The sequence below is a fragment of the Lycorma delicatula genome, chromosome 12, assembly GCF_047948215.1.
Source record: "Lycorma delicatula isolate Av1 chromosome 12, ASM4794821v1, whole genome shotgun sequence".
Classification (NCBI taxonomy): Eukaryota; Metazoa; Arthropoda; class Insecta; order Hemiptera; family Fulgoridae; genus Lycorma; species Lycorma delicatula.
The window spans coordinates 21,251,112-21,265,853 of NC_134466.1; the positions used below are offsets into that span (position 1 = coordinate 21,251,112).

At 31.8% G+C, this 14,742-nt stretch overlaps 1 protein-coding gene across 6 annotated transcripts in view; it reads left to right on the plus strand.

Moving 5' to 3' along the window:
• The first annotated feature begins 1,398 nt into the window (after positions 1-1,398).
• The window catches only part of LOC142333100 (uncharacterized), a 97,560-nt gene continuing 84,216 nt past the window's right edge, over positions 1,399-14,742 (plus strand). For all 6 annotated transcript variants that reach the window (XM_075380007.1, XM_075380009.1, XM_075380011.1 and 3 more), the window contains exon 1: positions 1,399-1,547. The gene's annotated coding sequence lies outside the window, so the exon portion shown is untranslated. The remainder of the gene's footprint in view (positions 1,548-14,742) is intronic.

Here is a 14,742-nt window from a genome sequence, read left to right on the forward strand (position 1 = left end):
ATATCTTAAAATGTGAGAACTCTCTTAAAGCAATGCAATTTTGTGTTAATACGTATGAATTTATTCTGGTCCAATTTCTAACATCTTAAATGGTTCATAACACCTCAAGATTATGGAAAGAAAGGCTGTTAAATGAGAGGTTTCCCACCTTTACAGAGTTCATTGAATTTTTTAATTCTAGACAACAACTTTTAGAAAATATTAATACATCCACCTCAAACACGCAAGTGAATACAGATACCAAGGAACAACATCATAAAATACAACCAGATCTTTAATCGAATGTTTTAATTTAAATTCTAATAAACAATACAAAAGACATAATGTCAGTTATTATGCAAAATCCAATTTGTATCAATGTTCATTTTGTAAATCAAATCAAATTATTACTTATATTAATGTAAGGAATTTTAAAATTTGCCCCTAGGTAATTGTAAAACCTTTTTGGTAAATAATTGTTGTTTATTGTTTTTGTAAAGGCCATTGTATTATTGATTGTTGTTCAAAGAGTCTATGTAAGATTTGCAGTAAGAAACACAATACACTTGTTTATATGGACAAAATTAATCATTCTAAGGTAGATGGCAAGAAAGTATAACCTATTGTTTGTTTAAAAAATCGGTCAAATGAAAATATAATTCTGCAACAGCTATATGTAATATTACTGATATACATGGTAATATGTATTCATCTTAAATTACTGTTAGATTCTGGTTCACAAGCAAATTTTTGTACATCTAGTTTTGCCTGCAAATTAGGCCTTAAACTCAATAAAAATAATCTACCCTTTTCAGGCATAAATAACTCATTATTTCAATCCAAATACAGTGTAACACTGTATGTTGTTTTACCAGATATTACTAACAGCCTCCCTTCATCTGCATTTGACATTTCTCACATCAAATTGCCTCATAATATTTTTCTGGCCGATCCCAATTTCAAAATAGCAAATAACATTGACGTACTAATTGGAGCTCAATTCTATGGCTTAAGTAAACTGCTGCCCTTGGCCGAAAGATATTAATATTACCTTTAATAACTGTAGTATAAGTGCTGAATGTCTAATAGAAAAACGTAAACATATTGTATCATCATTTGTATCTACTGTTGTCTTAATAATAAGTCCCAGAATAATATTGTTTTTTAATAGATTTTTAAAAAACGAGTCAAAAATGTCGGCAGTTTAAGATTGTTTTCTACTTCTCTTAAGCAACGAGAGAATGCGTGAAATACAAACGTGATTGTATACTGTCGGCGGCTTTCCTTCTGATCGTACTGTTAACTGCTATTATTCAATTTAACGATGTAGATTAATTTGTTAGTTCATATAATCCTACCTGAATGCTTGTAAGAGTAATAATTTGATAAGTGTACTGACTGGTTTTTGCGAATAATGAAATACTATTTTGCGCAGTGGTCCTTTACTACAAATAAGTAATGACGTATTATTTTCTTAATTGTACAAATGTGAATGTGAGTTTTTGAACCCCATTACTTATTTACAGCTGTAATTCATACTAATTGTGTTATCTAAATAATATAAAACTGTAAGTAAGTTTTAAGACGTTATGTTTTTTTGTTAATTTAGATCTTATCTTTTTGGTGTATATTTTATCTCAAAATTTTTTACTGTTTTAATTTTTTTTATGTTCGTAAACAAAGAGTTACGTTTCGTTATTCGTGTTTGTTCTAATTTTCATGTCAATAATTATTTTTAATATTAAGGCATACAGGTTATTGCCGCTAAATAAGTATCAAATGATTATCCAACCTAGCTACATGTTTAGTGGTTAATATTGTGCTTAAAGAAATGAGTGATATATATAAAGAAAGATATTAATATTACCTTCAATAACTGTAATATAAGTGCTGAATGTCTAATAGAAAAACGCAAACATATTGTATCATCATTTGTATCTACTGTTGTCTTCGATTACACAGAACGATTTTCATTGCTACATACTTTCATTCACACTTTTAGTTTTTGTTTCAGATTTATTTATAATGCCAAATCAAGACAATCCGAAATAATTTGTGATCCTTTAACTACTCAGGAACTAAACCGCACTCTTACCTTTTTTATTCGACAATCACAACACATACATTTTTGTGATGAATTAAATAACCTTAAAATCAGTCAAACTAAAACAACGCAAACTTTTTTCACGTGATCCATTTCTGGATAATTCAGGCTTACTACGTGTAGGTGGCAGACTGCAACACTCTCTGTTACATTACCAAGCGGAACATCCTATTGCTTTACATCCTAATATTGACATCACAAAAGTAATCATTAATGCTGAACACTTGCAACTCTAGCATGTGTTCAACTTATTCATCATTCTTTATGACAGAAATATTGTACAATAAATGGCAAGAAAAGCTGTTTCCTCCATCATTCGTAAATGTATGATATGCTTTCAATATAATGCAAAAACCTACGTACAACAGCTTGATCAGCTGTCATATTCCACAGTTATTTCTTCCCAACCATTTTCTACTTGTGCAGTTGACTATGGTGGTCCAATTATGATTCGTCTTGGCGAGCAGAGGTCTAAAACATTCAGCAATTCTTATACAGCACTTTTTATATGTCTCACCAGTAAGGCTATTCATTTAGAGTTAGTTTCTGATCTAAATTCACAGTCATTCATTTACAGAAACGCCATTTATTACACAAGCATTTTCCACCACGTAATCTTTGTGTTGGAGACTTAGTATTAGTTACTAATGAAAATTCTCTACCTCTCTATTGGAAAAATGGAATTATCACCCAGGTTAATCCTAGCTCTGACAATCTTGTAAGAGTTGTTGATTTGAAAACAGGTAACGGCCCGTTAAGAAGATATATTCATAAATTATGCTTGTGACCAAGCACAGATGATTAATTCTTATAATATATATATATATATATTGTTACATTTTTGATCAATTTAACTATTTCATACACTTGTTTTCTTTAATTTCATTTGGTGGAATTTTTATAAAATTTCTGTGAACATTCTTATAAATATTGTTTTTAATTACATATTTGCATTAGTTGAATTATGATTATGTAAAAAGCAAATTACTAATTGTATTATTATTTTAATAATATGTTAATGTTGTTATTGTCCATATATACAACTAAACGTTTTGTTATTCGTTCAAATAATCAGGATTGTCATTATTTTGTACTTGAGCTGTTGAATTAGTAAGGATTTATATTCTAGATTTTAGAAGTTCAGGTTTACCAGACAGATACCTCAGTCTGGTTTTGTTTGCAACAGTAAATAATTAATGTGTGGTTCAAAACCTCATTAATTATTTACTGTTGTATTGTATGATAATAACAACAACAATAATCTAAACTGTGATTGTGAATAAATAATGCAAGTATTGTATTTTAATTTAATCTATCTTCTTTATTAGGTTTTGATAAGTCCCAGAATAATATTGTTTTTTAATATATTTTTAAAAAGCGGGTCAAAAATGTCGGCAGTTTAAGATTGTTTTCTACTTCTCTTAAGCAACGAGACAATGCGTTAAATACACATGTGTTGTGGTTGTATACTGTCGACGGTGTCCCTTCTAATCGTACCGTTAACTGCTATTATTAAATTTAAACACAACACAATCTGACACAAAATCTTCTACCCTCAATCAGCAGAACCATTTGGTTCACATTAATCATATTCTGTACATAGTCATAGCCTGTTAGATTTGATCTTTCATAAGTTTCTTTGTGTTTTTTCCACATATTCCAATAGTACACTTTTGTAGAATTGAAAATAAAGACACAGTAGAAGGTTTTGAAACCCATAAACTCATATTTAGATTAAGAATATTTTTTACGAATGAAAAAAATATTTTAATGATTATCAAAACACTATAATTTTGTGAAAAATTATTGTACGGAGCGATTAAAAACAAACATTTTTAAGCTTGAAGTTTCTAGTAGAGATTCCGTTCAGAAGCTTAAATTCTTAGTTGCTTTCAACCCTTTAACTGTTTCTTTCTTTTTTTTTAATTTTGAAGCAAAACAGTAAACCTATTCTAAAAAACTTTACAATGCAGTGCATTCACAGCATCAACATGCTTATTCTGACTGGTTAGCAGCAATCCCAAAATAGTGTAAGCACAACTTTACAGGCTGAAGATAGTTTATAAAATATATTTATATATATAAAACATATTACCATCACAATGAATTCTTTGAACTTTGATTATTTAATGATGCTTGTATGATTCATACTCAAAAGCAGTGTCGAGAGAGATATTATATAAGCATAGTCCTATACAATTCAATTCATCCTGTGTGCTGTGAACATTCACACACAAAATATCTCTGAAAGGAATCATTTTCTTATGTATGCTCTTCTCTGAAAATTTTTAGTTATAAATACAAACAATATAAAATAACTTATACACAAAATCTTATTATATTTTCACCATTCTACTCCTACTAAAATTTTTATTAAATTAAACTTCCGCTCAGCAACCGCAAAGAAAAGATGATCAGTAGAAGGGAACTATGAAAAGAGTAGAGAGATTAGATCTTTTATTACAATTGGTACATAATAAATTTGTCTAGCGCTCAGCCCAATGTTATTTTTTTCATTTACATGTGTTGATAAAAATGATGCTGTAAATTAGCTTTTCAAAGATATAATGCAGCTCCTTCATCAGAGAATAATACTTTTTTTAGTTTACATTTTTTTTGTTTCACATTTCATCATGCTGATTAAGTTGGCTCTCACTTAGTTCATCAAATCTATTATCCATTATTCACTCGTTACAAATATTTGATTTACTTTTTTTCAAGAAGGCCCCATATCCCTGGACAAATATACATTGAGGACTTACTATGAAATATTTTTATAGCTTTCTACTTAAGAATTATTTATCCATTGCGTTTCTGTATGCACCATCTTGCTGAACACAAAGAAATATGCATTTCCACCCTCCTTGAAATAATGTGAATCATCTCTGGAGTAAAGGTTCAAAAGGCTTCCTACACAATCGCAATTTTTCATTTCATGTATAATTATGTTGATATAGATTAGTATTTCCCACAATGAGTAATCAGATATGGTAAGGTCAATTCTTGGTGGTAGTAATTGCAATTAGGCTGAATTTGCTTCTGAACCACAGCGGGTTTACTAGCATAAAAATTATTCATTTAGGAAATTATGCACTCAAGCAAAATGAGGTGAAGCTTCATCTTCCTGAATCCAGAGATGTTCCACGATTCCCTTGTTTAAAAGTTGATACATTAACCGCCTTTCCATAATTTTCAGATAAGAATCACCATTCATGTATTCTTTAAAATAATATTACCCAAACAAATACTATGATGTCATCCCAGCTCCTACCATGAGAAGTGGTACATTTCTTTCCAGCTCTGGATGCATAATGCGAATTCTGCATAGTCCAGAAAATTACATTCCTGCCTCATGAACTGCAATAAATTGCACATTCAGAAAAGAACAATCTTGTTCAGGACTCCACATTTAAAATCATGCTAATATGTCTTCTTTAATCCATTATACAGCCTGTATTTAATAGTATCAGAAGCAAATGCAAGTTTCATTTGTTTCAAATTTAATATTAAACTTAATTAATGTTGCTATGTTGATAAATGTATGTCATAGAAACATTTGTAATTCATAATGGTATGGCTTTCTCAAACTTCTGCAATACCTTTACCATGAACTCTTTATTTTGCTTGTAAAATTAAGCATTATAACATAAACAAAGATGGGTAAATACAGTACTAATGTTGATTATAAAGCTTTTATTATAGATGTTATTATAAAGCAAAATTTTCAAAATCAGTTACAATTATATTCCTGTAGAGGTAAACTGATCATGCACCACTCTGTACATAAATCGACATATCTGTACACGTGTTCAAAAACTAGTCATTCAACCTTATGTATTTTTTTATTAAATCAACATTTTTACAATATTTTACTGTAAACTGGCAGTTTCCAAAATGAGTCATAGAGAATAATTTGTGCTTTGTGAAAATTTAAATAAACTGTTATAAGATTTTTAAAAAAAATTAAATTACTAATAGTTCTAGAAATATCAACTGTTTAATACACTCAACGCCATTTACAATAACTGACCTCCAATAAGTCAAATTTATGAACTATCGTAAAATGTGTAAGAATATATTGTAGAATTTAGTAAGCAATAAAAAATGTTCCACAGAGTGTAGAAAGAAGATTATTGGGGTTTTAAAGCTATTTAATATCTCAACATTGACTTACTGTAATAAATCACAAAATGAAACAGTAACTCTTACTGTCTTTCCTTATTAATATTTGATGTAAGCATCTTTTATCACACCATACACAACCGACAGGAGAATTCATCCCATCCTTTAATGAGCGTGCAGGAGTAATGAAGATGGTAATTTCTTCAATCCTATGCCTCAAATTGGATAGATAAGTAGGTAGCAGAGGTGCATACTCAATGTCCTTTATAAAACCTCAAAGTAGAAAATCACATGGACTCAGATCAAGTGGCCGAGTAGATCACGATAATCAAGATCTTTCATTGCAACATTTTTAATGTTGAAGTAAGCACGCACAGCATATCTGGTAGGCTTCATAATCTGTAACAGTTTTTAACAGTATGGACACGTATGTAAAGTTTCCTTAAAACATTCCACACTGATATTGCACACGGATATTTTAGGTACTACAGTAAAGACTCCCTGGCACATTCAAAATTTTCTTCAGTCACCCTCGGTCGTCTCATACATTTTCCTTTACTCAGACATCCAGTTGTCTAGATAATATGGAAAAGCATGATTAACAGCATGATTAGTTTCTCTGTACAGGAATATATTGTACTTGATTTTGAAATTTTGGATTTTGGGAACTGCTGGTATAAATATGTATTTCAATCTCTCCTTTGAATGGTTAATCTCTCTCTATACAAACTTAGATTAACAGCATTTCTTTGTTCAGAATGTATTAAATGAAATGGGCAAAATTAATATCCATAAAGTTTTGTCAAAAATATTTTGAGACTTTACCTCGCAATGTGAGTACTTTGCAATACACTCAATGTGAAGCAATGACTTTTTTTTATTATAAAAACTGATAAAAATTGGAACAATTTTTTTGATGGTCATAAATGACTGTGTCATTTATGACCATCAACTTAATGAACTTAATAAACGCAGCCATAATTGCAGAATTGCAGCTGTACATCATTCAATTTGTTTACATTTATGCACCACACAGTTCTTTAACTACATTCATTTTTTAGTCAAAAGGTTTTTCTCAGGGTCTCCATGGTTAGCAAAATTTTTCCTTTAAAAATCTATCAATATCTTTATCTGGAACAGTACACGTCTTAAAACTTTCATTGTATAAAAAAACCTTTTCCAAACATTAAAATTCATGACTTTCTTTTTAAATAACATGGATATAAATCTTTTAGAAGAAAAACGAAAAGTGTTTGGCATAATTTTCTTGCTCAGATGAATTTTAATGAATTATAATCAATACTTTTTGTTCAAAACAATATTTTAAAAGTTTAACTGGAAACACAGCTATTTATAATTTTCTGTTTCTTTATAAATGTTTTTAAAAGGTTGATAAACAGAATACATATTTTTAGCAACAAAAATAATAAAATTGTACAACATACAACAGACTGTGCGACTAATTAGAAGTCATTTTTCGATGTTTAACATTTCCTGTACAATACAAATCAGATTTTAAAATATAAAATTTATTGTAACATGTGTTAAGTAAACATAATTTTAAAATTTTCGATAACAATAACATTTTTTCATAATTGAAAAGAATTATGCACAAACAATTTCGGTCTGCTAACTAATTAGCAGCTAACTATTTTGTACATATATTCTTCATTCGTTATAAAATCTATCTATACAAAAAATAAATGATTAAGCTCACAGATTCTTCAAATCATTTTTTTTATATACCAAAAAAAAGGATAAGAAATGCCACAAGTAGAATTCTATATTATAATCAAAATAGCAAATTTTTTCTTACTGATGGCAGGATGTTATAATGGTAATATAAATGTGAATATAAGAAAAGTAAACAATTTAGTATAATTTTATTACACTATATATGTAAAATGAGACAGAAAGTACATTTTAAATAAATTAAAAATGATGGTACACAATAACCCAATATATTAAGAAACTTAATCTAATAAGCATAAGATTATAAGAAATCTGATGTGGACACCACATCACTTACTTGTATGTCTATTAATGTACATATTAGATTTTTCCTGCACTTCATTTAAACTTATTTCATTTGTAAGTGAGATACAATCCTCCAATTCTTTAATAAAAGTGGATAGTTACACAATTGCTAAAATATTAGTTTTTATTTGGTGTTGTCCATGAGGTCCTTTTGGGAGACAGCGGCACTGATAGTGTGTCGAGCTTCGATATGGAGTTGAGCGATAATTATTATAGTGAAAGTTACATTGAGGCCGCCTCCACCGCTGGCTTCTTTTGTTGGGAGAATTGGAGACCCATCCACAGGAATATTATCTAAACGCAGGTTGTGGCCCTTCCCCCCGACGGTGGAGGAGTATAAGAAGCCTCGTGCTGGGAAGTCTGTTCAGGATGTTGATGGGCCGGCTGTGACGGGGGAGCCGGGTACGTTGGGAGGAGGAGGAATGTTTTTTTTACAATCTTTGTGGTCTTTTTCAAGACCACGAAGAAGAATAGACACTTTTGGGGTCTGTGATCTGAGTGTGTTAGTGCGTAATCAAACTAACACCAAGAAGAAAATCAAAGACTGTTCTTTTGAAATGGACGGTCTTGTGTTAATGGGTAAACGGTTTTGGAATGTCCTGGAAGAAGTACCCTCGGCGGGTACGAGAATGCCAATGGAAGCTGTGACGGTGGCCACCCAAACGCCAGTGGCGATGGAATCGATGGCCGTCCAGATGGAAGAGAGTGGCTCAATACTTTGAGCCACTCATGAGGGATCATGACTTCGAATGGACGTACGGCAAGCACTGGACAAGGGGATGGATGATGGAGATCTTCTTCGGTTGATTCTTCATCGATGGCCCAAGGAGGCATTTTTAGCTACTGAAGTTCTTGAGAATGTTGCTGGTGCTGGCCTTCAAGTATGTTGGAGGAGATGCCATGTGTGGGGCCGATACTCCGGTCGGACCCCTTGCGGGCGAGCCAGGTAGTCACTGGTAGTACTTGGGCTGAGGATCTGCCTGGTGGGGTGGTACCAGTGGGTAGAATGAATACCGTGATAGCAGTAGATTCTTCCGACGGTGAGGAGCGGTTGGTCTCACGTGTCGTGGAGTCCGCCAGGTTTGTGTTGGCCACAAATCCTGGAGTTTGTTTTTGTGGACCTCAGAGGAACCTGTGGCAATACATTCATAAGGTGGCTGAATACTTGCCCAGGAGGAGGAGATACATGCAGGCTTAAGGGAGTCGACTCCAGACGAAGAAGTCAGTGAGGCAAGAAGGTCAGTGTGGTGGTGATGGCGGCGGGACGATCATACGCGGACCTTTTCGGAACGGTTCGAGACACTGTGTCGACGTATGAGTGAACATCTTGTAGGCGCGCAGAGATCACATCTCTTGTCCACAAATTGTCCAAGAAACAAGAGATGTGGCTACCATGTCAAGGCAACAAATATTGGATAAGTACTGTTGGTGATTCGGTTATTATTATGATATAACTGACATGGAAACACCTAAAATTTACAGCTCGATAACTTCAGCTGCAAGATCTGCAGTAGTAAGAGTGAGTTCTTTAAACAGTATTGTCTGTACCTGTTATTGAAACATAAACTTATATACAATAAAATTTGATCATGTTTATTTCAAGAGAAAACATAATTTGAACCACTAGTGCTGCTAAAATTGTAAGTTTTTCTATACAATTCAAGTGAAAAATTTTTTAAACAACATGTCTACATAGGCGATTTAAAATTCGTTCACTGTTTTTCTTCATCACTACTTAAGCATATATTATGACACATAGCCTATGCTATTCCAATATTCAAACGACTTTACACAAAAATTAAAGAAACTGTAAAAGAAAACGTAATATAATTTGTCTGCATTCCTTTTTAATTTATTCTTATCAAGACAGTAAAAAATAATTCATATTCTTACATTCCAGTCTTAAGTTGTGCATGAAAATGTGTCCCTTCAGATCATTTTTTTACATTACTTTTCTTATTTTTATCAAAATATAGGTTTATTCCCTTTGTTTATTGCCAGCAGAATTTTTTCACTGACAATGTTTTTTCTATAACTACCAAATTCTAAAAACCAATAAAATTGATGTATAAAATTTACTTTAAAAGTTAAAAAAAAATATAGTTTCTCAATTCTTTAAATCTGTACTTCTTTATGTTGATGTAAAATTAAGGAATAATTAATTGTTGGTCGTTTATTTTTAATTTGTCACTAACTTTTAAAAAGTTAATATTTAAAGAATTGTAAAATATACCTTAGTAGTCTAACGTAAGGTATAGTTTAACATATTTTTAAAAAGCTTATTTTATTTAGTTTTCATATAAGGTAAACATAAATTTGAATTCAAACTGCAAGACCCTTTTTATCTGTGATATTTTTCATTCTGATGGGTAGTGACTTGCCCTAAGGATTGCATTAAATAGTTTCCGTGTGTAAGAAATAGCTCTAGATGGTAGTGCAGATATCATTCTATGCGTAATGCAGTGAAACACTGGAGCTTTTTATATGTTCTCAACCCTCTTCCTTTCCTGAGTAATCTTCACCTATGAGGAGTGTCTCAAAGGGAGACATAAAGCAATCTGCCTATTTAAGAAATCGCTAATCTTCTTCTTGATACCTCCTTATACCACCTTCTAGCTACATCCACATCATCAGTGCACTTCAGCAATATATTGAAAGGCAGCTTCTCCTCAATCCAACTATAATATGACTCCCAGTCTGTTCTATTGTTGTAAAGAATCAGGCATCCTTTTATCTCTTTCTCAATGTACTAACTGACAGAAGTATATGTGAGTGATCCAATATGAAATTGCAGTTGTTTTGCAAATTAGTATAAAAAGACAATACTCCCAAACTGACATAAAAATCCTGCAAGTCAAAAATCTTTGTTAAATTTGAAGGCGAATAGATTGGTTGAAGCCCAGAGATAACATGATGGGAAATCACCATGGGCTAGATTGTAGGATTTGTCTCTCAGACCCTGGGATCTCATAAGAGTGTTCATCAAAACATAACTCATCCTAATTTTTTCCTACAATGTCTTTGTAAATCGTGCCACCTTTATAGTTTGAAGATTACTTCACACAGCAGCATGGTCTTATTCAGTTATTTCTAGTGTAACTGCACTGTTGACACCTCATATATTGTACCGATCATGAACCTCTTTTTAGAGTTTCAAATCTAACACAACAGTTAGCTATATACTTTATTCCAAATACAACTCTATTATTATCCTTAAGTTCCAAGTTCACGGAAAAAGTAGCCATTGGCTCTTTTATTAATTGGTGGCGAGCATTTACAATACTCCATACTTTGTGCCACAGACTTTCAATCTCCTGCTGTATTAGGAGGAGTTCCTTTTAAGTAGGATGAAATGGTGAAGATTCTTTAAAACCATCTGAAATGCCCTCAACATGTCTTGTAAAGGTATGCCCAATTAGGTGGTTTTCTTGAACCACACAAATTATTTTCTTGTAGTTCTCAATATCCTTTGACAGCAATCGAAGTTGTTTATTATTTATTATTTGTACATTGTATTCTGTCTTGTCTGCCACCGATTCCAACAACCAATATAGCTTTGTAATATCCGAAATAACATATAATATTATTACTGGAGGAGGTTTAACTACTTCATTTTGTGGAACAGTTTGGTTAGTCTCCTCCATCGGTAAATGATTAATTATTAAAACAATTTGAAAGAGATATGTCATTTTCAGGAATACTGTTAATCAAATTTGGTGTGCATAATACTGATACCATTTGCCACGGCGAATTGACCATAATGGAGTGTAATATCAGAATCACTCCTACTCCCCAAGGAACCACTCATATTTTCTATGTTCTAGTCTCTTACCAGCTACCTTCACAGTGGCTTAGCGTAGGTCTAACACTCTAAACAACTAAAAAAATAAAATAAAATTCAAAAAACATAAATCTTACACTTTAAATGATACAATCTCCGAGTTAAAAATCACAATCTGTACAATAAATCACAAAATTTCAAGAATCACACAACCACTTATATTTCAACTTGCTCTTACAATAACAACTGAGACACTAGAATGAAATTTTGGCCTATCTGAAGTGGAATTCTGAAAAGTAGCAAATTATACTGAGTAAGCAGATGGATATGAAAAATTATTTTCACTTTATAACAGCATAGTTAATTTTTTAAAAATTGGCGAATATATTATATTTAATTTCTTGACAAAATAAACTTAGAATAAACTTTCAATGCCTAAGTATCACCTTTTCAATGGCTTTCCATATTCTACAAGTTAAGTTAAATTTTCGTCCATATAAAATTCAGGTTTTTCACGGATTAAGATAGGTAAAGAGATAAAAAAACAAGTTATATATTACGAAGAATTTTTGGAATCGATGAATAAAAATCCCAACATGCTTAATTTCATTACAATGTCTGATGAAGCTCATTTTCATCTGAACAGTTTTGAAAACAAGCAGAACTGCCACTATCATGCAGAATAATCCCCTCGAGACTTACACCAAAAGCCCCTATACAGCAGCTGTTGCTGTATAGGGGCTTTTGGTGTAACAACTGCCGCTGTGTTACACTGTGGTGTAACGCTGTGTTAGTCACAACTGCCACAGCGGCAGTTGTGACTACTTATTGGGTTATGGGATCTTTCTTTTTTAAACAGACGAGAGTGTTCCTATAACTTTGAACGCTACTGTATAATTTTATTGAATCAGTTTCTCGATTAAATTTTGTTTCGTGAAAGGCATAGACTATGATTGCCACAAGATGGAGCTGCCACTTCCATACCGTTTAAAGCATGTTCACATTAACAAAAATGTTTCGTAGAAGCCTTATTTCTTAGTAACATGACATGAACAGGCACCCACACAGTCATCAGTCTTTCAGCAGCACATTTCTTCTTCCTCTCCACCTCAGAGGTAGACTAAGCATCTTTTTCTGACACCTACTTCATCAGAGGTTTATCTCTTCTTTCATCTGTTCTATATTTCATAATTTTAGCTGGCAGGCGCCTTTCTGACATTCTGTCAATGTTGAACACAGTTGGATTTATACCGTTTAACGGTTACTAATAGAGGAAGTACCCTCCCTCATTTTTTTCATTTGTTCCTGTCTAACATAGCGTATCCAGCTATTAATTGTACACATTTGTTTAAGAGCCTCAAGAAAATCTGCTGACTATTAAAGAAGTCCTCTTCCTTATGACCCAGATGATCTAACTACCATATAATACAGATGTAGCAAGTCTTTTCTAGAATTTCATCCTAGTTTAAAGTTCGATGAACAGTTCCAGATAATTTTTAAAACTTGAGCTCGTTTAAAAAATGGCATCTTTGAAAAACAACATGTCACATCCATTCAAGGTAATTAAAAAGTGAAACTTGTAGTAATACTGTGTTGTTTACAACAATATTTGTCTTAATCGGATACTTCACTATAAAGGTCATTTGTCTGATTTTAAAGTCACTCATTTCCTTCAGGACTATTTTAAAGCCAAGACCTGTGAGATATAGCCGGCCTGCCAATATCTTTGGCTTGAAGGAGCACATTCAAGCGACTATAGGTGACTCCCACAGGACCTTTTACAAAGTTATGTATTCCCTTCAAAATGAATTAAAACAATGTTTAATGGATAATTTAATTTAAATTGCATCGACTTAATCGCTATTAAATTCTGTATATTTCGTAGTAATAAATTTTAAGTTTCTGCAAACACAGTATTATAGTAATATTTCTAAAACCATCAGCTACTTACGCCCCACTCTGTTCATTGAATATCGCCAAAAATCATAAGCACAAAAATACTACATACCAACTTCTGTATAATACGGTAATACTGCACATTTTGTATTTATTTCTTCAAAAATTATTTTTTACATTTTTCTATAAAATACGCTATACATTATTTGCTTACAAAACAGCTAAAACTTTCATCTAAGTTTCTCTATTTACTTTACTGTGTTGTGAAGCGAATAGATAAATTTTATCATTTAAAGCATAAATTTATTAAATTTCTAATAGGAATAAACAGAAAACATAGAAAAAGTTTTACATCCAGAATAGGTTGACTAACCCATCGCAGCAGATATCCATATCAGTGTATACTGTATTACCAGTGCTGTTTTACACGGTTAATATCGTGTATATAAACAAGTTTTTTCATTTCTCTCTTAAAGTAGTTTTGATTTATCGATACACTAATACGTCAAATTGTCTAAGAATTTGGAATTAAAAATATAGAGTAGTAAGTAATTAAGTAAAACAGGGACAGTTAAAAATTACAAGATACTGTGTAATAGAAAGCAAGACAAATCCATTAAAGATTTGACCGAAAAATTCCACGCAGTAAAATATTCAAAAGCAAAAAGATTCTGATAGGTTTTAATAACTTTTGATAGTTATAAGTATAATGTGTTTAAGGCGAATGACTGGATTAGTCACTTTTTAAGTTACTGGGAAAGATAAAAAAAATCGACGTTCTTGCTTACAACACTCCTTTTGTAATTACCAAGAAATTTCCATA